Below are 25,025 nucleotides of genomic sequence, written 5' to 3'. Positions count from 1 at the left end.
TCCTCATAATAACCCACTGAAGCAGGTACCTATGTACATTTTGTATATGAGCAAACTGAGGCACAGACAGGTTAGATGTCTGGCCTAACAGGTCAGTGGCAAAGCTAGAATCTGAACTCACTAAAATCTAGCTTTAGTGTCTGTGCTCCTAGCACTAAAGCTGGCCATATCTAGGGGTCTCAAAAACACTTTCAGAGGGTCTGTGAAGCCAAACATTAAGACATTTGCCTTTTTCACTCTCATTCTCCAGTGTCAAGTGGAGTTTTCCAGAGGCTACATGACAAGTGATGCTGGAGCAAATTAAATAAAAAAGTTAATGAGATTCCAGCTGTCTTCCATTAAATTAGACATTTAAAAGAACTGCTAAAGTAAAAACAATGTCACTCACTGAATTTGTTCTGGAAAATGTAGTTATTTTCGTACAGTTCAGTTCAGTCGCTCAGTCGTCTCTGACTCTTTGTGACCCCATGGACTGCAGCACACCAGGCTTCCCTGGCCTTCACCAACTCCTGGAGTTTGCTTAAACTCACGTTCATCAGGTCAGTGATGCCATCCAACCATCTCATGCTCTGTCGTCCCCTTCTCCTCCTGCCTTCAATCTTTCCCAGCATCACGGTTTTCTCCACTGAGTCAGTTCTTTGCATCAGGTAGCCAAAGTACTGGAGCTTCAGCTTCAGCATCAGTCCCTCCCATGTATATTCAGGATTGATTTCCTTTAGGATTGACTGGTTGGATCTCCTTGCTGTCCAAGGGACTCTCAAGAGTCTTCTCCAACACCACAGTTCAAAAGTGTCAATTCTTCCACACTCAGCTTTCTTTATGGTCCAACTCTCACATCCATACGTGACTACTGGAAAAACCATAGATTTGACTAGGCAGACCTTTGTCAGCAAAGTAATGTCTCTGCTGACAATTCACTGTCAAGGTTTGTCACAGCTTTTTTTCCAAGCAACAACTGTCTTTTAATTTCATGGCTGCAGTCACTGTCTGCAGTGATTTGGGAGCCCAAGAAAATAAAGTCTGTTTTTGCTGTTTCCCCATCTATGTGCCATGAAGTGATGGGACTGGATGCCATGATCTTAGTTTTAGTATGATGAGTTTTAAGCCAGCTTTTTCACTTTCCTCTTTCACGTTCATCAAGAGGCTCTTTAGTACTTTGCTTTCTGCCACAAGGGTGGTGTTATCTGCATATCTGAGCTTATTGATATTTCTCCCGGCAATCCTGATTTCAGCTTGTGCTTCATCCAGCCCAGCATTTCTCATGATGTACTCTACATATAAGTTAAATTAACAGGGTGACAATATACAACCTTGATGTACTCCTTCCCAATTTGGAACCAGTCTGTTGTTCCATGTCCAGTTTTAACTGTTGCTTCTTGACCTGCATACAGATTTCTCAGGAGGCAGGTAAGGTGGTCTGGTATTCCCAGCTCCTGAAGAATTTTCCATAATTTGTTGTGAACCACACTGTCAAAGGCTTTGGTATAGTCAATAAAGCAGCAGCAGATGTTTTTCTGGAATTCTCTTGCTTCTTAGATGATCCAATAAATGTTGGCAATTTGATCTCTGATTCCTCTGTGCCTTTTCTAAATCCAGCTTGCACATCTGGAAGTTCTCAGTTCATGCACTGTTAAAGATAAGCTTGGAGAATTTTGAACATGTAATTTACAACTTTGATACCATGTAAAATAAGTGCAATTATGTGGTAGTCTGAACATTCTTTGGTATTGCCTTTCTTTGGTATTGGAATAAAAACGGACCTTTTCCAATCCTGAGGCCACTGCTGAGTTTTCCAACTTTGCTGGCATATTGAGTGCAGCACTTTCACAGCATCATCCTTTAGGACTTGAAATAGCTCAGCTGGAATTCCATCACCTCCAGTAGCTTTGTTTGCAGTATTGCTTCCTAAGGCCCACTTGACTTCGCACTCCAGGATGTTTGGGCTAGGTGAGTGATCACACCATCATGGTTATCTGGGTCATTAATATCTTTTTTGTACAGTTCTTCTGTGTATTCTAACCACTTTTTCTTAATATCTCTGCTTCTGTTAAGTCCATACCATTTCTGTCCTTTATAGTGACCATCTTGGCATGAAATATTCCCTTGGTATCTCTAATTTTCCTGAAGAAATCTCTAGTTTTTCCCATTCTATTGTTTTCCTCTATTTCTTTGCATTGATCCCTGAGAAAGGCTTTCTTATCTCTCCGTGCCATTCTTTGGAACTCTACATTCAGATGGATATATCTATCCTTTTCTCTTTTGCCTTTAGCTTCTCTTCTTTTCTCAGCTATTTTTAAGGCCTCCTCAGATGACCATTTTGCCTTTTGCATTTGTTTTTCTTGGGGATGGTCTTGATCACTGCTTCCTGTACAATGTCACAAACCTCTGTCCATAGTTCTTCAGGCACTCTAATCAGATCTAATCCCTTGAATCTATCTGTAACTTCCACTGTATAATCATAAGTGATTTGATTTAGGCATACCTAAATGGTCTAATGGTTTTCCCTACTTTCTTCAATTTAAGTCTGAATTTTGCAATAAGGAGTTCATGATCTGAGCCACATATGAATGAAACAACAATCACAGAAAACTACCAAACTGATCACATGGACCACAGCCTTGTCTAACTCAATGAAACTATGAGCCATGCCGTGTAGGGCCACCCAAGATGGACGGGTCATGGTGGACAGTTCTGACAAAACATGGTCCACTGAAAAAGGAAATGGAAAACCACTTCAGTATTCTTGCCGTAAGAACTCCAACAATAGTATGAAAAGGCAAAAAGATATGACACTGAAAGATGAACTCCCCAGGTCGGTAGGTACCCAATATGCTACTGAAAAAGAGTGGAGAAATAACTCCAGAAAGAAGGAAGAGACAGAGCCATAGCAAAAACAATGCCCAGTTGTGGATGTGACTGGTGATGGAAGTAAAGTCCGATGCTATAAAGAACAATATTGCACAGGAACCTGGAATGTTAGTCCATGAATCAAGGTAAATTGGAAGTGGTCAAACAGGAGATGGCAAGAGTGAACATCGACATTTTAGGAATCAGTGAACGAAAATGGATTGGAATGGGCGAATTTAATCCGGATGACCATTATACCTACTACTGTGGGCAAGAATCCCTTGGAAGAAATGGAGTAGCCGTCATAGTCAACAAGAGTCCAAAATGCAGTACTTGGGTGTAATCTCAAAAATGACAGAATGACTCTGTTCATTTCCAAGGCAAACCATTCAAGTAATTCAAGTCTATGCCCAACCATTAATGCCAAAGAAGCTGAACGGTTTTATGATGACCGACAAGATCTTCTAGAACACCAAAAAAAGATGTCCTTTTCATCATAAGGGACTGGAATGCAAAAGTAGGAAGTCGGTTATTTTCATTAAAAAGATGTCATTGATATTAACACTGTTGTTGTTTGTTCAGTCACCAAGTCATGTCCAATTCTTTGTGACCCCATGAACTGCAGCACGCCAGGCTTCCCTGTCCTTCACCATCTCCTAGAGTTTGCGCAAATTACCGTTGGGTCGGTAATGTTATCAAACCATCTCAACCTCTGCTGCTCTCTTCTCCTTTTGCCTTTAGTCTTTCCCAGCAACAGGGTCCCTTCCAATGAGTTGGCTCTTCCGATCAGATGGCCAAAGTACTGGAGCTTCAACTTCAGCATCAGTCATTCCAGTGAATATTCAGCGCCGACTTCCTTTAGGATCAACTGGTTTATCTCCATGCTGTCCAAGAGACTCTCAATTCTTCTTCAGCCAACGATTTGAAAGCATCAATTCTTCAACACTCAGCCTTCTTTATGATCCAACTCTTACATCTGTACGTGACTACTGGAAAAAACCATAGCTTTGACCATACAAACCTTTGTTGGCAAGTGATGTCTCTGCTTTTTAATATGCTATCTAGGTTTGTCAAACTTTCCTTCCAAGGAAAACAAGCTTTCCTTTTAATTTCATGGCTGCAATCACTGTCCGCAGTGATTTTGCAGCCCTAGAAAATAAAATCTGTCACTGTTTCCACTTTTTCCCCTTCTATTTGCCATGAAGCAATGGGACTGGATGCCATGATGTTGAATGCTGAGTTTTAAGCCAGCTTTTTCACTGTCCTCTTACCATCTTTAACAAGAGGCTCTTCAGTTCCTCTTCATTTTCTGCTACTGACATATAATGGCTTTTTTTAAGAATTAATAAATATTTTTCTAAATGCCTCAGTTTTCACTTCTATGAAGTGAAGTGAAGTGAAAGTTGCTCAGTTATTTCTCACTCTTTGTGACCCCATGAACTATACAGTCCGTGGATTTCTCCAGGCCAGAATACTGGAGTGGGTAGCCTTTTTCTTCTCCAGGTACTCTTACCAAACTAATATGGTAAAATATTGATGAATATAAACCACCTAAACAAAAAATCATTGGGAGCCTCAATATTTTCTAAGAGTATAAAGGAGACCTGAGACCAAAACCTTTGAGAATGGCTGCACTTCCCTGGCTGCCTCTTGCTCACTTATCTTTATCTCCCTAAAACCTAGCTTGGCATCCAGTCTCTACATGTGCTTACCACCCAGAACTGGACGGGAGGGGAAAAGCAGAAGTCATCACCAGTCCTCTTATGAGGACTGGAAGTGGAAGTTGTCACCAGACCTGTGATGAAAAACTCACTCAGTGATGGAGCACTGGAGTCTGAACTGCAGAAAGCCCAGTGACTAGTGTTACTTGTCAGCAGAAAATTTCATTCACGTTAGCTGAAAAAAGTTAATAATCACCAAAGTTTAACCACTGTTTTAAAAGCAGTGATATTCATTCCCACTGAGTTTTCACCCCCTCAGAACCCAATGTCATCAGTTTACAAAGTTAGCACTTTGAAATAAAACTAAACACAAAAAGGAATTCAAGTTGCCTATCCTACACCAGGCCCTGGAGCAAGAAATGGCAATCCACTCCAGTATTCTTGCCTGGGAAATCCCATGGACAGAGAAGCCTGGCAGGCTGCAGTCCATGGCATCACAAAGAATCGGACGTGACTGAGCACATGCCATGTGTTTTTCTGACATGTTCTGCTGTATTAATTTCCCAGGAAATAATGAGGAGAGGATCAGTTTGCTGTTCACTTAGTGTATTAACTGGTAGGGGTGTGATATAACTTCTCCCTTTCAGGCAACTTAAAAAAACAAAATTTGCTTCTGTAATGAAAGGAAACAAATCAAAAGTCACTTCTGTACTAGCGAAGGTCAAGACAAAATTAGCCTCTAGGGCTTTAATGAATATGACCCCTGTGTAAAAGTGAAAGTCACTTAGTCATGTCTGACTCTTAGTGACCCCATGGACAGTCCATGGAATTCTCCAGGTCACAATACTGGAGTGGGTAGCCTTTCCCTTCTCTAGGGGATCTTCCCAACCCAGGGATCAAACCCAGATTTCCCGCATTGCAGGCAGATTCTTTACCAGCTGAGCCACAAGGGAAGCCCATGACCCCTGTAAGAAAGTAAAAAAAAAAAAAAAATTGTAGAAATTATTATTATTATTTTTTGGCCACACCACACAGTTTGAAGGAACTTAGTTCCCTGACCAGGGATCGAACCCATGCTCTCAGCAGTAAAAAGCATGGAGTCCTAAACAATGGCCCACCAGGGCATTCCCTATAAATTATTACTGTGATTAGATCTACCCAAAGTTATCTATTCAACATCTGTGTCTGGCTAACATGAAATTAAATTGCAGTTATATATATGTTAAAAGTTGGTTGCCTAGCAATAATAATTTTATATCCAGTTTAATAGAAACAAAAAGAATATTTCTCTTAAAAAGAAAGAAAAACTTCATGAAACTAACAAAGTTGTTATCTCATGAATAGTTCACTGGAGTGGATGGGGGAGGTGGACCAGAAAACACCCCTGCCCTAAGCTGTTTCCAACCCAGTGAGCAAGCCAGAGCGACAGGGTCTGTGTTCAGTTTCCCTTCATCTCCTCAACCCTGACTATTTACCACCAAGTCCTGCTCCTTCCACAAGTCTACCCTCTGTTCTCAGCTCCTCTGCCACCGTCTTCTCCAGGCCACCACCCTCTCTTAGCAGGACCTCTGCAAAAGCTTCTTAATGGATCCACCTGGGTCCAATCTGGCCTGGTGGGCAACAGTTAACAGGATCGCCAAGAGTCCCACAGGACTGAGAAACTGAGCATGCCCACAAACACCTTCAAAGCTTTGTGCATGCTAAGTTGCTTCAGTTGTGTCCAACTCTTTGTGACCCTATGGACTGTAGCCTGCCAGACTCCTCTATCGAAAGGATTCTCCAGGCAAGTAGTAGTTTGGGTTGCCATTCCCTTCTCCAGGGGACTCTTCTCGACCCAGAGATCGAACCCGAGTCTCTTCTGTCTCCTGCACTGGCAGGTGAGTTCTTTACCACTAGCACCACGAGGGAAGCCCGGCACAGTTTTATATTTCTAAAATGCAAATTAAAAGCACACCACACTAACACCTCATACTCACCTTAGGATGGCTACTATCAAACCAAAAAAACATAAAATAACAACTGTGAGCAAGGGTGTGAGGAACTGGAACACTTGCACACTGTTGGTAGGAATGTAAAATGCTGCAGCCACTATGGAAAACAGAGTGGCAGTTCCTTAAGAAATTAAAAATCGGATTATCATATAATCCAGTCATTCCACTTGTAGGTATATACCCTGAAGACCTGAAAGCAGGGACTCAAACAGCTATTTGTTTACCCATGTTCACAGCAGAATTATTTGCAAAAGGTGGAAGCAACCCAAATGTTATCAACAGATAAACAGATAAATAAAATGTGGTCTACACATAAATGGATTGTCATTCAGCTTTAAAAAGGAAAGAAATTCTGACACATGCTGCAACATGGATGAGCCCCAAAGACGTTATGTTGAATGAAATAAGTCAGTCATACTGAACGTGGAATAAAACCCAGATCCTCACCGTGTTCTACAGAATGCCCCTCCGGGGTCGTGGTGTCCTACTCTGGCCCTCGGACAGTTCCTGATCATCTGAGCTCTACCTTGCCTCTTGTTGTTGTTTAGTTGCTATGTCTGACTCTTTTCTGACCTCATGGACTGTAGCCCGCCCAGCTTCTCTGTCCATGGGATTTTCCAGGCAAGAATACTGGAGTGCGTTGCCATTTCCATTTCTACTGTCTTGCCTCTGGCCACTTGCTAATTCCTTTAGTCTAGGAGCACTTTCCCTAATTCTTGACCCACCTGGCTCTTTTTCTTCCTTCCATTCTCAGCTTAAATGTCACCTCCTGAAGGACTTCCTTGACCATCCTATTGAGCACAGCCCTCCCCACCATATTAATTTCATATTCTGGTCACATCTTTCTAGCAACCTTCATGGTCCATAAATATCTTGTTTATTTCTTATTCACTGTCTTAACTTCCCTAGTAGAACAGAAGCTCCATAAGAAAATTGTGTCTCCTTGTTCACCACTGTATCCCCAGTGGTGAGCATAGTGCCAGGCACATGTGTTTAGTTTGCAACCCCATGAACTGTAGTCTGCCAGGCTCCTCTGTCCATGGAATTCTCCAGGCCAGAATACTGGAGTGGGTAGCTATTCCCTTCTCCAGGGGATCTTCCCGACCCAGGGATCAAACCTGGGTCTTCTGCATTGCAAGCAGATTCTTTACCATCTGAGCTACCAGGGAAGTCTCTGACATATAACATGTCTTTATACCCAGGAAGAAGGGAGAAATAAATACACAGAGTGAATGGAGTACTGAAGCCACACACAAGAATGTTTCACTGAATATTCAAAACCCAGACAGTGTTTCAGACTTCTGATATTGACTCCTCTTCAGATACTCCTCATTCAACCTCATTCACCAAGTACCCCCAATAAACAGAACAGTCCCTGCTCTCGTGGAGCTCAGATTCTAGTGGTAGTCCAAAGGACAACAGTCAAATGGACAAAAAGGATGCCAAGTGGTTATGAGCACCATTAGAGAAAAATAAAGCAGAGGCGAGACAGTCAAGCATGCTGGGGAGAGGGCAACATAATTTTTACATAGGTGGATTGTGAAGCCTCTCTGATAAAGGGGGACGCATGAAAACACCTGAAGGGAGAGAGGAAGCAAGCCATGTGGGTCTCTGGGTAGTGGGGTGCGACTGTGCGTGCCAAGTCCAAGGTCAATGAGGGCGGTGTGGTTACAGCAGAATAAGCAAGGGGAGGAACAGCAGGAGATGAGGTTGCCGGAGATAACAGGGGAGCTTTGAGGGCCAATGAAAGAGGACTGGCTGTGGGTAGCCACCAGGGGGTTTTGTGATCAGAAAAAGAACATGATTTGACCTACATTTTAAAATTGCTATTTTGGCTGCTGGGGAGAATAATCTGCAGAGGAGAATGAAAGTAGGCAGAGACTACTCAGGAGGTTACTGGAATAATCTATGGGAAGATGGATGATAACTTGGACTAGGGTAGGTAGCTGTGAAGATGATGGCGGGTGGTCAATTAGGGGGTAAACTTTGAAAACAGAGTTCAAGCTCACAGGAGGTGCTGATTATACACACTACTGATGGGAGAAATGATGGGGTATATACTGTTTATGGAATAAAGTTATTACCTTTGAAAAAGAACACATATGGTTTTTGGAAAAAAAATATAAAGCTATTTTAAATCTGGGTGAAGGGGAAGATAAAACTAGAGGAGGCAAAGATGACACCAAAGTCTTGGGCCCAAGCAATTTATTACATCAGTTTACAAAGTAAAGACAGTAAGAAAAATGGAGGTGGGGAGAGATTAAATAGTTCTTTTAAGACACAAGATTATTAAGCAGGCAGATGGAGTTGTCATGAAGATATATAATCTGATGTGTGGGGCAGAGGGCAGGTTAGGATGACAATTTGAGAGCTGTCAGCTTCTGGATGGCATACAACACCGTGAGACAGAGTAAGACCACTAGGTAGGGAGTGTAGACAGCGATGAAGAAGTCTGAGGATGAAGCCCTGTAACCCAGCAACAATGGCAGCAAGAGACTAGGGCTAGTTCTCCAAGAGAACTGAGACTGGCTTCCTAGAAATCAATCTGTATTTCAAGAAAGAGCGATTACTGATTTGGCAATGAGGTGGTAGATGAGCACCTCATCAAGAACAATTTTGATGGAACACTGGGGATGGAAGCTTGACTAGAGAGGGTCCAAGGACGTGGAGACAGGAAGCACAGACTTCTGAAAATTTTTACTATTAAGGAAAGAGTGAATAGGGACTTCCCTGGTGGTCCAGTGGTTAAGACTCTGTGTTTCCACTTCAGGGGGACATGGGTTCTATCCCTGATTGGGGAACTAAGATCCCACCGGCCACATGGCACTGCCAAAAAAATAAAAAGAGTAGATAAATGGGGGTTGCGGGAAGCAGATGAGGGGAAGTAGGGTCTAGAGAGGTTTTTGCTTGTGTGTTTTCAAGGACGGCAGAGTACAGCCTGACTCACACTGATAGAAAATATGGTGACACAGGACAGCAGAGACAACACCAGACATGATGGTGGGAGCTCACACACACCTTCCTCTGAGTGCCTTCCTTTTCTCAGTGGAAGGGAAATAAGACCATTGGCTGAGAGTGAGAAAGAGGAGTCAAGGGTTTAAAGAGAAGGAACCAAGTAGCCATCTAGAAGAGAGAAAAAGAACAAACTGAAGAAATTAATGGCAACCCACTCCAGTATTCTTGCCTGGAGAATTCCATGGACAGAGGAGCCTGGTGGGCTACAGTCCACAGGGTCACAAAGAGTTGGACACAGCTGAAGACACTTAGCATGCAGTCAGCTGCTAGGCAACACTAAGCAAGCTCGTAACTGCTGGAGACCAGTGACTGTGGACTCAAAATGAACCCCAGAAGACCATTCAAGACGGTGGTAACTTTGTCTCCAGCAACAAACAGCTTTCTGGGGTGAAGCAGGCAGAGAGCTGGATTTAACCCCAAGTGGGGTCTTGCCAGGCAGGCAGATTAGAGGGAGGTAGGAACAGAGGAATCGAGCGTTGACAATGAAGAGTCCTCCCTGATGAAGAGCAGTGTGGACGTGCACGGGGGAAGGCGCATGGGCTGCAGATCCCAGGGCAGCTGCCTTTAAGACACAGTAAGAAAAGTGATTTAGGGACTTTCCTAGTGGTCCAGTGGTTAAGAATCTGCCTTCCATTGCAGGAGATATGGACTGATCCCTGATTGGGGAACTGAGATCCCACATGCCATGACCAAGCCCAGGAGTCATAACTACTGAGCCAGTGTGCGCCTGGGAAGGCCCTGGCACATAGTGGGTACCCTTTAAATATCTGGTGAATTAATGAAAGCATAAATGAAATACACTAGAAAATGCATTGCACATTAAATTTACTATTACTGGAATAATAATATTGCCTCTGAAAAAGCACACACACATAGCTTTTAGAGAAATCACGAAGCCACTTTAAATCTGGGTGCCAAGTTCAGCCTGCGATGTTAAATTCAGATGTTCTCCTCAGTGTTATAAACATAGCACAAATGTCCTGACTCACTGCAATAAGGGCTTGAAGGAAGTTTTCCAAAGAAGAAAGATTTCCACTGTGCTGCCTTCCCCATTCCCTCCCCAGTACCATTCCACAAACAGGTTTAAAAAAAAGAAGAAGAATGAAGACTTTGTGAAATAGCCTGTGGACTATTAAGGGAGAGGGGGGAGTGGAGGAAGGAGAAGGGGTGGGTCCACCCATGACATGAGCTGGAAAATGATTGGCAGAACCTGTCCTGACTTCCCATCTTAAAGACCTGTTGGGGAGCAAAGAAACAGCCATGCCGGGGCAGTGCTCTGGGTGGCCACACAGCAACACTCTCAGTAGGAGACAAAGCTCCTCAGTGGATTGGCCACCTTCTACCATGGTGGTGGCTCTGAACTGGTTTAGCAACCTGAGGACCCTGAGAATATCTGGACTGGAGACTCCCTCCTAAAGAATGGCTTCGAGCAATCACAGGTATGAAAGCCTATCTAATTAATCTATTAAGAGACGTGACCTCACTTTTATCACAAGAAGAACATATGAGACACAAACTAAAAATAGTACCACACAACAAATTATTATTAAGCGTTTTTCTCTTTGCTTACTCTACTTTATATATAAGCACACAAGATTGGTATAATCTCTCTAAAGTTAAGGGACTTTTGCTTAAAAAGAATTGCTTTCCTAGATGTCACAGACAGAAAAAACCCAAAAGCATAAAAAGGAACTTCCAATTCCTCAACTTGTGTCCTAAACCACAACTCAAACCCAAACATACTGATCATGAAAGTTCATTCCTAGTTTTCCTTGTCTTGACTGTTTCAGTTCTTATTTCACAAATGACATTAAAATAGAGGTTTCCCAGGAATTCCTTGGTGGGCTAATGGGTAGGACTCAGTACTTTCACTGCTGAGGGTCAGGGTTCCACTTCAGGATGCCTGGGGTTCTATCCCCGGTCGAGGAACTAAGATCACGCAAGCCACATGGCACAGCCAAAAAAAAAAACAATAATAAAGTTTTTAAAGGATAAAAAAGGTAAAATAAATAGAGGTTTCCCTGGAACTGTTCTGACGCAGTATTTCCTACCCTCACAGTTCTGATTAACTAAAAATAGACTCAAAACAGCCTCTGTTCAAAACAGCGAGGGCCACAGTGGTGACATGAGGCAGAAGCTAAGACAGGATGGGCCAAATTGTTCCTCCTATTTTTAGCATCTGTGTTGGGGAAAACTAAGTCCAAAAGGCATTGTTTTCAATTTAGTAAACAGTCATTCTACAAAAGCATCTTACTTTTCCAAATTATTACATTCTAAAATACTAAATTTCAACATAAAGAAAAACACTTTCAAATATTTATTCTTCCAGATGGCATCCTTCTAGAGATATCTTTTGTTTTTATTATTGTAGGTTTTTTTTTTTCCAATACCTGGTCATGTCTAAAACTTATAAAATGCTATGACAATTTCACTATATTCCTTTGGCTTCCCTGGTAGCTCAGATGGTAAAGTATCTGTCTGCAATGCAGGAGACCCAGGTTTGATCTCTGGGTTGGGAGGATCCCCTGGAGAAGGGAATGGCAACCCATTCCAGTATTCTTGCCTGGAGAATCCCATGGACAGAGGAGCCTGGTGGGCTATAGTCCACAGGGTCAAAAAGAGTTCAGCACAACTTAGCGACTTACACTTTCAAATCTACACATCTAAACCCAACAATATATCTCAAAATAAATACATTCAAATTTGAACACCATAGCTCTGTGATCTAAAGTTCACAAATTTTTTAACATTTTCACTTAAAGCTCCAAAGTCTTGTCATTTAAATCCCCCCTATTTTAAAGGATATATTAAACTCAATCTACCATTGTCACACGATGCCAAAAATATGAAAAAACACTTTTTCTTTAAACCTTAACATTATAGAAGTGACTTAATTTCTCCTTCAAAGATTTTCAACTGGAAAAACATTTTCAACTGAACACCAGTTAAATGTGTCCTTCCTTTTCAATACAACCCTATCATCTCCTCTCCTACAAAGCAGAAGTGAATACATAACTCAGACAGTAAAGTTCTCTGGGTTAGTCACTGACAATTAACTTTGGGAGAATGTTGCAAACTCTAATATGTTGCAAAAACCTAATTAATATTAACAGGATTAACACTTACCAAATCCTGATGATGTGCCAGATGCTGGGTCTAAGGGCTTCACGTATATAAATTTAGTTCAAACTCCAAAGAGATGGTACATTTATTTTCCCATTTTACAAACAAGAAAACTGAAGTAAGAGAGGTTATGTGATCTGCTCAAGGTCATATAGCTAGAAAAACAAAAGGACAGATAGTCTAATTCCAGATCCCATTGATCTTTAGAGAAGAAAATCCCTTCTGAAGTTGCAGGGACTTGCAAATGGATGCATCCTTACTCCTGATGATGCTGTACTGTCTATCTATGACTAGTTATGAATAAATGGATTTATGTATAGGATGTTGATACAGATACAGTATTTATATTCTAACAACATTAGTATATTAATAAACTCCCTCTTTGATGAGTTTATATTTTGAAATAAAGAATATTTTGGACTTCCCTTGTGGTCCAGTGGCTAGGAATCTACCTGTCAAATGCAGGGGACACGGGTTTCGATCCCTGGTCTGGGAAACCTCCACATGCCTCAGGGCAACTAAGCCCGTGTGTAAGAACCACTGAGGCCTGTGTGCCTAGAGCCTATGCTCTCCAACAAGAGAAGGCATCGAAATGAGAAGCTTGTACACAACTAGAAAGTACCCCCCACTTGACGCAACTAGAAAAAGCCTATATAGCAATGAAGATCCAGCACAGCAAAAAATAAATTTAAAAAATATTTCCACTTTCTGGTTTAAAGTATATAGAGTATCAATAAATAAAATAGAAAAACATGACACTTATGAACATTATCTTGTTCCTCAAATTCAGTCCTTTGCTGGTTTATTAAGTGCCTACTTTGCACCAACCACTGCAGCAGGCACTAAAGGAAGACAATATTGGAGTCATAATCTCGTCCCTCAAGGATTTCCAGATCCACTGGGGAAAGACATAGAAGAAAATCAACAATTATGACACAGCAAAATTAAGGTCTACACAAGACATAATGAGGGTAGAAAAGACACAAACGAGGGGAATTTAACTCAGTCTGGGACATCCGTTACCACTTCACCTGGAGGTTACACATGCATACATATATAATACATACACATATATAACACATACATACATACATATGGGGCTTAGTCATGCTGTATCTTTAAAAGAAAACATTCACTTCAACATGTCCTGCTCTTAAAAGAAGGTATATTTCTATGTTACATGTATTTGACCACAATATTTTTTAACAGAGTTGAAAAAGCAGGTTGCAAAAGGGCATACACTATGATTCTATTGGGTGTACTTACATTGTATTAGATACTAGTGCAAGTTACACATAAATGAAAACGGCAGTGATACATAAAAGTTTCTATTTTTTCCTGTCTTGCTTCTCCTTTCACACAATTTCTGATGAAGAGAAGGAAATTATTATTATTTCCTGCTACGTCTATAAAGTCTGAAAACATTCAGATGGAAGTGCTGCTCTGCTCCAAACTGTCCTTACTCCAAGGACCCAGGATGACAGAGTAGCCTCTGCAGGGAACACTCCCATTTGTCAAGGCAGAGGGAGAGGCCAGAAGTGACCTGCTTATTTCTGCTCACATCTCATTGGCCAAAGCAAGTCACATGGCCATGCCTACAGCCAATGGGGCTGAAAAACATAACCTTGGATCAGGAAGGGGCAGGGAATATTTTGACAGTATCAAGCCTAGTGATGCAGAGGCTCTTCTGTCTTCAGTCCACACCCTGTCCAGGGGTTAGGGGTCACTTCTGCACTGCTGCCTCTTTCTCCTGTGCATACTCTTCTCCAAGATGACTGCCCAGCATCTTCTCTTCTGGTCTTTGCTCACATGCTACCTTCTCAGTGAGGCCTTCCCTCACCACCTCCTTCCTCTCACTTCTGCTTTATGGTTTTCCATACTTTCAAACAGTTCAGTCAAAACTAATATGTCTATTTAGGTATATATGTTTACATGTACACACGTACACTCACACACACTCAGAAGTGAGTACAGAAAAAGGCAACACCAACAAAATGATGAAACTTTCTGTAGATCTGAACATTTTCAGAATAAAAACTTGAGAGAAAAATTAGACTGACCAGCCTGGGTTGGTTTTCTCCACACATGTTCAGCCACACATGTCAGGCATGAAGTTGGAACAGCCAGCGTTGCCCCTGAGTGTGAGGCAGCGAGACAGGCAAGGTGAGGCACAGGGTGTGCAAGGTGCAATTATAAGGACGCATACACCCAGGAAGTCCCAGCAGCATTCGGGCTCCGGGTTCTAGTTCCTTCCCGTGATCAGCTACCTCTCTGCTTCTGGCTTCAAAGGAGGAGCCCTGTATCCTTAAAATAAACCCCATCTTTTGCTTAACCTACATAAGCTGTCTATTCCTTATTGTGTGCATGTTTATAAATCTCAATTCCCCAGAAAAATAATCAGTAATTCGCACACAGACTATCATCTGGCTTTTTTCATCATTAGGTTTTCAGAACTCAAAATCACTTTCACCAACCACAGTAATGTCATTTCTGAATCAGCCCAAAAGAGTAAGTGAAAATCAAGCAGACTTCCCTGGTGGTGCAATTGCTAAGAATCAACCTGCTAATGCAGGGGACAGGCATTCAATCCCTGGTCTGGGAAGATCCAACACGGCATGGAGCAACTAAGCCCGTGAGCCACAACTTCTGAGCCTCAGAGTGTCTAGAGCCGTGCTCTGCAAGCAAAGAGAAGCCACCACCCTGAGAAGCCCACACACTGCAACTAGAGAGGAGCCCCTGCTCATGGCAACTAGTGAAAGCCTACAAACAGCAACCAAGACCCAGTGCAACTAAAAATAATAGACAAAAATTTCTAAAAAAGAAAGAAAATAAAGCAACATACAAATTCTACAACCTACAAACATGCTGTGAAAGTGACCTGATGAGAGTTTTTTCCTCAGGAGAGGAAGGACTCAGCAGGCAAAGGGACAGAGTGGCATCACCAAAGGTGGGGAGGTTTTGTAAGAACACCCAGTGTTCAGGGGAATTCTGAGATGTCTGATAAGGATGAGTGTGCACGGCCACAGCAAGATATGAGGCAGGAAAGACAGGCTGGGGCAAGCACATGGCAAGCTCCAAATACCATCCTAAGACTGAACTTTTTCATGAAGGCAAAAGAGACATTTTGACTGGGTGACTGGGTCATATTGATCTTTTAAAACACATCACTGCAGGGGACTTCCCTGATGGTGCAGTGGCTAAGACTCCATGCACCCAATGAAGGGGCCCGGGGTTTGACCCCTGGTTGGGGAACTAGACACGACCTGCTGCAACTAAAAATCCCACGTGCAGCAACTAAGACCACGCGCAGTCAAATAATAATAAAAAAATTAAACACATTACTCTAGTTACCATGTGGAGAATGGACTGAGGTAGGACAAAGCAAGGTAGGCAAGGGGGACATGGGGAGGGACAGTTACAGGGACATTTAATGTACACGATCAACAGAACTTGGTCATTATGTGGGAAGTGAGATGTAAGGAAGGGTGGAGAGTCTAGAATTCCGGCCAGGATACCTAAGTGGGTGGTAAATTCATAAACTGAGAACACAGAGGCAAGAGTTTTCAAGAAGGAGAGAGGAGTTATAATCTAACTACTGAGCTTCCCCTGTGGCTCAGCTGGTGAAAAATCTGCCTGCAACTCGTGAGACCTGGTTTCGATACCAGGGTTGGGAAGATCCCCTGGAGAAGAGAAAGACTACCCACTCCAGTATTCTGGCCTGGAGAATTCCACGGACTGTACAGTCCTTGGGGTTACAAAGAGTCAGGCACGACTGAGTGACTTGCACACAAACACACTGGTTATGAGGGGCCTGTAAGAATACCCAAACAGAAATGCCCTGTAGCCAGCAGACATTTGTTCTATTTATGGTTTTCGTTTCCTTATTCTATCAAGGACTGAAAGTGATTAAGAAAATAACACATAAAATACATCAACTTAACTAAATTAAGTTAGAATCAAACAGATAAGGACACTAGGATAGAAATAAGATGATAGAAAAAATAAGATAAAGCCAGAAGGGAGATTCGCACACATTACAAATGTAGTTTTATCAACAAAGTATGTGACTGACAACACGGATCACGTATTTAGTATCGGCAGATGCTAATGCAAAAATGTGATTCAGAGAAAGCAATTTTAGAGTGGCCCAAGTGAGGAAAGAGAGCCTTGCCTCACCGTTGTGGTGTGGGTTGGCTTTAGGATAGATTTTAGAGTCCTAAGGGCAAGGATTCAAAACCTGAGTCATGAGGATCTCCGATTTTCATAAGATTTGTAAAGAGGGCCCTGACTCAAAAAAGATAAAAATCACTCAGGGGATGACTGAGCTGCATATCCTTCTCTCGACTACCCATAAAAATGTGCTGTGCTCTCAACAGAACTCCTGATAAGCACTGAGCTGCAGCAAGTTTCAGCAGCCTTCCAGTGACTCCCAAGCAGAGCTTTGTGTAGAGAACTACAGCAAGCTGAGACGGTCCATGCCCTCACTGTCCCCCAGGGTGGGGCAGATAGAGATCTGGGGCTAGACTGCAGGCAGGAGATACGCACTTGCGAGTCATCGGTACCAGTGCTTTACAGGACAGATACCTCTAGGTACCAAGAGCAGAACTTTCCTATCGAGCTCACAGCCACCGTCTTGAGGACTGTGGAATCACAGACCACAGGAGCAGGAGGGAGGGCTCCAGAGAAAGCAGAGGCACAAAGGTAAGAAACAAAAAAGGTTAAGAAACAGCAGAACATGTCAAGTACATTTACACAGAGAATACCCAGGGAAGGCAATCTCTCCCCCAAATTAACAATGATGGGACTTCCCTGGTGGTCCAGTGGTTAAGAATCCACTTTCCAGTGCATGGGACATAGATTAGAACCCTGGTCAGGAAGACTCCACATGCCACGGGGCCAACTAAGCCTGTGTGCCAACACTACTGAGCCTGTGCTCTAGAGCCCACCTGTGCGACTAGAGAAGCCTACACGCTACAATTAAGACCTGACGCAACCCAAAAAACAAATATTTATTTTTTTAAAAATGGTTATCTCTGGATAATAGGATTACACATAATTCTTGCTTCATCCTTTATTCTTGATTTTGGAAGTCTTTGATAACGAATCATGCAGAATTCAGTCAATCTATACTACTGAATTTATAATCAAGAAAAAGTAATTTTACCTGAAGAGGCTAAGCTAGAAAAACTTCGAAAATTCTTTCAAGTTCCCCCAAACCTATGATCTAGGGAGACCAAAGACAAAAAGCATGTTAGAAGATTTAGTTGGGGGCAGCAGGGGGAGGGGGGGTTGGCGGCGGGAAACCTAACCTAGAAAAAAACAGTGGAAGACAGAATGCACACCAAAATGTGAACTGCAGGTATCCTCGGATGGTGAGATTCTGAAGAGAGATTTTGCTTCTACCTTCTGTTTCTTATTTTTATTTTTGCCTCATAATATAATGAACCTAAAGTACATTTAATTGTAGAATTTGGAGTATTCTACCCTTCCTCTTAGAGAAGGGAAAGGCTACCCACTCCAGTATTCCGATCTAGAGAATTCTATGGATTGTACAGTTTCATGGGGTCACAAAGAGTCAGACACGACCGGGTGGCTTTCACTCATCCTTCCTTTAATAGCAAGATATAAAAGGAAGTTAGCAGAAGAAAGGAACAGACAGCTGGCCGCATTCCTGTGATGTGCACCGTAAGTTTTAATACGTGAATTTAACAGCTCAAGAGCCCAGACCCCCATACTCCAAATACAGAACCAAGCCTCCAATCAGCTGAATAGTGCCACAGGACACTCAAAGCACAGTAGAAAGAGACAACAGTAGACCAGCACAGTCACCTCTACAATCTGTTTTCCAAACCTTTCTCCTTCACTTTCCAGATTACCCACGCAACTTAAAATATGTTTACTCAAAGTTACAAGAAAGCCTGCTTTCTCTACTGCATTTCTGCTCCAAAGGGTATGATGACCATGTTCAGGTGGTTGCTGTTCAGTCGCTAAGTGTGTTTGACTCTTCATGACCCCACGGACTGCAGCACACCAGGCTTCCCTGTCCTTCACCAACTCTCTGACCATGTTCAGGACTGACTCCCAAATCAAAAACTTAAAAGCATCAGTGCTTTTACCCAAATGCACCTCTCCAGCCCAAACATGCTACACAAGGGGCTTCGCTTGTGGCTCAGATGGTAAAGAATCCGCCTGCAATGTGGGAGACCTGGGTTCGATCCCTGGGCTGGGAAGATCCCCTGGAGAAGGGAAGCTACCCACTCCAGTATTCTGGCCTAGAGAATTCCATAGACTGTATAGTCCATGGGGTCACAAAGAGTCAGACACAACTGAGCGACTTTCACAGCAGGAAGCACATCTGTTCCAGCTCCAAGCGGTGCACTCCAGGTGCATGTGTGAGTGCAAAGTTGCTTCAGTCGTGTCCCAATCCTTTGCGACCCTATGGACCAAAGCCCACTGAGCTCCTCTGTCCATGGGACCCTCCAGGCAAGAATACTGGCGTGGGTTGCCATGCCCTCCTCCAGGGGATCTTCCCAACCCAGGGATCGAACCCACATCTCTGACATCTCCTGCATCAGCAGGCGGGTTCTTCATCCCTAGCGCCCCCTGGGAAGCCCACATTCTAGGTACTCCCATCTAATTTTATTCAGGGTCAAATCTTTTTTTCTCCCTAAGACATAACAGTTGACAGTCTCTTTTTTAATGACAGTAAAACCATCGCTTTGTCATGAGCCAGACAGTGGGGCTGGTGGTGAGGCTAGTTACCTGGGTGTGTCCTGTGGGAAAGCAGCCAAGATAGTGGAGGAGGGCATGTCAACCCACTCCAGTATTCTTGCCTGGAGAATCCCATGGACAGAGGAGCCTGACAGGCTAAAGTACATAGAGTCACAAAGGGTTGGGACACAACTGAAGCAACTTCGCACTCACACACGCACCTGGAGTGCACTGCAAGGCAGCAGTCAAAGCCCCCTTGGAACCAAGAGTCCTGGTTTGGACACAACCATTTCATGGCCACCTGCTATCGACCTGACCGCCCTGCATTCAGCCCCAGGCTGGGGACCCCTCTACTCCAACACCTCTCTTTACCTACATTCCCTCAGTTGCCCGCCAGGTTCCCCTTCCCTTACTTGAGAAAGGAATGCAGACAAGGCGAGTTACCTGACTTCTCCATGAATATTTCTCCAATACTTTTCTTGTAAATTTCTCAAAAATAAAGCACAAAATTCTTATCTTGAGGCCAAGTTTTAGCAATTACTGGCAAAATACACAATTTTCAAACTAATTGTCTTTTGAACTCTACTACCTTGGCTGCTTTACCACAGGACACTCACACCTATGTAACTAGCCTCAATACCAACCCTACAGTCTGGCTCATGACAAGGCAATGGTTTTACTGTCATTAGAAACAAGACTATAAAATGTTCTGTCTTAGGGAGAAAAAAGATTTGACCCTTGGTAATTCTCCAATGCCAGGCAGTGATTACGTGGTTTTTCATTACATGGAGTTTTACAAAGCCCAACAAAAATTACTGATGTCAGTACTTCCTGCATCTGATCAATAGTACAGAGAACACTGGGAATGCCTAAGCACATTCCACCAGCTGGTGAGGGCTCAGCATCAAACTCATAACCTGCTTAACTATCAAAGGTACTTTCCTGAGCCACCTTTTAACACTGAAAAACAGTATTATTACTTCAAATTTAAATAATAATTAGCTTATAATCATAAAGACTTACTCCAAACTCTTCATCCACGTTTGATATTAGAGGGGCTTGCCTGGTAGTCCACTGGCTAACCCTGTTCCCAATGCAGGGGAACCAGGTTCAATCTCTGGTCAGGGAACTAGATCCGACATGCCACAACTAAAGACCCAGTGCAATCAAGTAAATAAATATTAAAACAAACATATGATATTAGAGAATTAAATAAAAAAAACATTCCTCTTGAAAGTGAAACAAGGGACCGAGTGCCGTGTGTGAGTGATTCCTGCTCCAGGCTCTGTCTTCACGGTTGTCTATAGGACGCGCTCTTACGGGGCCAACTCCAGGTCAAAATCCCAGCTGTACCCACCTCTAGCTGTATTACCTCTCGGGTCTTGGTTTCCCCACTCAGAAGAAGGTGATGATATAAACATCACATATCGAGGACTACCCTTGTGGTCCAATGGTTGGGATTTTGCCTGCTAAGGCAGAGGGTGCAGGTTCGATTCCTGGTCAGGAAGGAAGATCCCACATGGCTTATGGCCAAAAAAATCAAAACATAAACAACAAGCAACAAATTCAATAATGATTTTAAAAATGGTCCACATTAAAAAAAAATAAACAAACATCACTTATCTTGCAGGACAGTCATCAGAGATAAAGGCAATGAAACATATTACCTGAACTGGTCTCTATCTATCGGTGTATGGTCTATCTCCCCCAAGCACAAAACAAAGAGAACGGGGATTTGGTCTGTTGTACTTGCTGCCACTGCCCCAGCAACTGTAACAACGCTTACAGCAGAGAGCACTCAGCAAATACTTGTTGAACAAATGAAGTGCCCCCTGACACACAGTAAACTGTCGTTTTTTTTTTTTTCTAACGTCAATCTCCAAGTTTTTGCCATCCTTTTGCTCTGTCCATCTTCTTTTTAGGCTCAAACACTTTTCCTTTGGCATAGGGCTCTGTTTCATCCAAACGGTATGAATAAATATCACAGCCACATCAGATCTGTGAAAAGCACCAGGTCTGTTAACTGATTATGAAATTAGAAGACACCACTAGAAACAAGAGCCTAACATTATATAGTAGAGAAACTTCCTGAGAGCGAGACTGTTTTCATTGGATCTGACTTTTGTTAATTATATTTTTGTACTGCCTTTATATTTTTGAATTTTTATTTATTTATCTTGCTGCGCTGGGTCTTCGTTGCTGCACTTGGGCTTTCTCTAGTTGCCATGAGGGGGGCTACTCTTTACTGCAGTGCACAGGCTACTCTTCATTCCAGTGCACAGCTTCTCTTGTGGAGCACAGGCTTGAGGCACATGTGCTTTAGTAGTTGAGGGGCATGGGCTTTGTTGCACCAAGGAATGTGGGATCTTCCCTGACCGGGTATTGAACGCACGTCCTCTGCACTGGCAGGCAGATTCTTAACCACTAGACCACAATGGAAGTCCTGGATCTAATTTTTTTTAAATGATTCCTATAGCTGCAATTTTACGTCTTCATAAAATGGTTCCAAAAACACCCCAAATAATAAAGATGCTATGCTCCCTACTCTCATCTTTAATCCCACTTGGTTAAATAGAAGAACCTGGCAACCAAATTGCAGCTACTCCTGACGCCCTTCCACAGAATGGTTCCTAGTCACTGAAAAAAGGCCAAGTGAAACTGGCAATATTAAACATTTTAAATAATTTTCTGCAGCCCAGCCATGTGGAAAGAGTTTTTTAAATTGACTTGCAAAATAATTATTGCTGAAACAAAACTGTAAATTCTTTCAGAACAGGGTTAGCTCATTTTCTCTAATCTCTAAATTGTACATTCACACCAACTCTGAACACTCCAAAGCCCATGTTCTAGCAGATCTATATAACAGGGTTAGAGAAAGTGGCCTCTTGCAGAGCGAGAAAACACTGACTTCGGGCCACTTCATGCCACACGCATCTTATTCTTGGTATGAATAAAGGCTTCCCTTCCAAACATGAATCTTTCATATTTAAGTTCCTCCTACAGGTTAAGCGTCATCTCAAATGTCATCAGTCCCTTTTAAAAGCAGAAACAGTGATAATTTCACATAATCAGTGTGGGTGAATGTGCTTCGTTACCTGTCCACATGAACATCAAAAAAGATGAAGAGGTGTCCAATGGGATGCTTTCACAAGCATAGTTTCTACTTGGCCTTCACTAAAATTCTCCCAATCACAAGCCATTCCAATCATAACATCTCAAGGCAAAAGACTGCTTTAGCCTTATTTCCCTAGACCAGAAATCACCAAACTATTTGAGTATGAGGACATTTATACAAAGTAACGGAGAAGGCAATGGCACCCCACTCCAGTACTGTTGCCTGGAAAATCCCATGGATGGAAGAGCCTGGAAGGCTGCAGTCCACGGGGTCGCTAACAGTCAGACATGACTGAGCGACTTCACTTTCACTTTTCACTTGCATGCACTGGAGAAGGAAATGGCAACCCACTCCAGTGTTCTTGCCTGGAGGATCCTGGGGACGGGGGAACCTGGTGGGCTGCCATCTATGGGGTTGCACAGAGTCGGACACGACTGAAGCGACTTAGCAGCAGCAGCAGCATACAAAGTAAAAAGGAATAAACAAAAGCCCTAGGAGATGACCAACCCACCTACCCCAAGCTGGTCTTGAAGGAAAACAAAAAAGCTAGGCATGAAACTCCACAGAATGATGCCTGGTCTATATTTATCATAACTAAAAGGTTAACATAAAAGTAGAAAGCTAAGGAGCGACATGGCGACTCTCTGGAGGCTGAGTGCCCTCTGCGGCTCCAGAGAAGGGCAAGCTCTGTTCCTCCGAACCCCAGTGGTCAGACCAGCTCTTGTCTCAGCATTTCTCCAGGACCGACATGCCCAAGGATGGTGTGGAACACAGCATATTCACCTGTCACCCAGCCACTGTTCTGGTTCCAAGGCTGCATCTCTCCACTGGACTGGTGAGAGGGTTGTCAGTGTTTTGCTCCTGGGCCTAATTCCAGCTGCTTATTTGAATCCTTGTTCTGCGATGGACTACTCTCTGGCTGCAACCCTCACTCTTCACAGTCACTGGGGCATTGGACAAGTTGTTACTGACTATGTTCATGGGGATGCAGTGCAGAAAGCTGCCAAGACAGGCCTTTTGGTGCTCTCGGCTTTCACCTTTGCTGGGCTCTGTTACTTCAACTATCATGACGTGGGCATCTGCAAAGCTGTGGCTATGCTGTGGAAGCTCTGACCTTTTAGACTTAATACCTTGAGAATTGATTGCACACCTCCTTGCCTCTACTCTGTCATGCCATTTCAACTCACAATAAGAAGGAAAAACATTGGTGAGACAAACCTCTTCTCCTAATCACTTGATTGCTTTTAGAATTTAATCTTTGAAGAAAGATTTGAGAGAAGTTGTATCTTAAGAAATTATAAGACTGAATTCTGTATTCTGGGGAGCAAATGGAGTGTCTCAGCTTTTCACAAGTCTCATAGTATAACTGAACATTATATGTGAGCTTTTTGCCTTTTACTTTATCAAACTCTTAAAGGGAATTCAGCTTTATTACTCTCAATAATCTGATCAAGCGTCTGTATTTGTCCTAGGATGATGGAGAAAGGGAAAGACTTAATTCTTAAGTAAAGACTGCAGAAAATTAGGCAGTGTTTAGTTTTTGTAAACCTCCCTCTCTGTTCAGTTGATACCAGTTACTGATGGTTACATGTCTTAGGGAAATAATTAGACATGCTGATATTTTACATTACTGATTTCTAAATCCTAGGAAGAAGAGCCTGGAGAGTTTCTGAATGTAGAGAAGTTCCATTTAGGGAAGAGGTCCCTTTATAGATGTTTCAAATTGTTACAGATTCTAAACCAAGACTTAATCCTCAAATGTGTTTATTTTACTTGTCCTAAAATAATCTGTCCACAAATATAAAATTATAAGTGATAAGTTGTTGTTTCCTCACTGGGAGTTTCTAATGTGAAAATGTATTCCATGAAGGTAATTTTTTAAAAAAATAAAATGCTGCATAATAAAAAAAAAAAAGTAGAAAGCTAATTAACTAGCATTCAACAAACACAAGTGTATATATGCTGTCATATGGCAGCATCCTAAGACAAAAAATGTCATAAACGACACTCTAAACATCCACTCTACATAACTAATGTTCAAAGCTCAAAAGTGAAGTCACTCAGTCGTGTCCAACTCTGCGACCCTGTGGACTATAGCCCGCCAGGCTCCTCCATCCATGGTCTATACATTTTTTTCTCTGTGTATGTTAATATTTTTTAACTGGCCCACAAAGTATTTATTGCTGAAATCAAAGTGTAAATTCCTCTGGCAGGTCTATATACAGTAAGGAAAAAGGATTTTGGTTTTGTTTTTCAATATTTAAAATTTTTCCTTTATCTTGACTCAAAAAATTTTAAGCTATTATTATTTTTAAAAAGGGGACTTTCCTGCTGATTCAGTGGTTAAAACTCTGAGCGTCCACTGAAAGGGGGCACAGGTTCATCCCTGGTTGGGGAACTAAGATCCTGCTTACATTAGGCATAGTCAGAAAACAACAACTACAACAACTTATTGCCCGCTTTTTTCTAAATGTTCATATTCCTCAATACCCTAGACATGACAATTTTATGAATAAATCAAATCACACATAAAAAATTCTACTGATTGTAAAAGTTGCTAGT

The 25,025-nt window shown here is 42.5% G+C and overlaps 1 protein-coding gene and 1 pseudogene across 2 annotated transcripts in view; one reads left to right on the top strand and one right to left on the bottom strand.

Moving 5' to 3' along the window:
• Positions 1-25,025, bottom strand: part of UBE4B (ubiquitination factor E4B) — a 125,274-nt gene that overhangs the window by 84,047 nt on the left and 16,202 nt on the right. The window lies entirely within an intron of this gene.
• On the top strand, positions 23,070-24,300 carry LOC129551518 (succinate dehydrogenase [ubiquinone] cytochrome b small subunit, mitochondrial pseudogene; annotated as a pseudogene).

This window comes from Moschus berezovskii, chromosome 17, assembly GCF_049115385.1.
Source record: "Moschus berezovskii isolate FMDL1 chromosome 17, NW_MosBer_1.0, whole genome shotgun sequence".
Classification (NCBI taxonomy): Eukaryota; Metazoa; Chordata; class Mammalia; order Artiodactyla; family Moschidae; genus Moschus; species Moschus berezovskii.
This window is presented reverse-complemented; position numbering and strand designations above follow the sequence as displayed.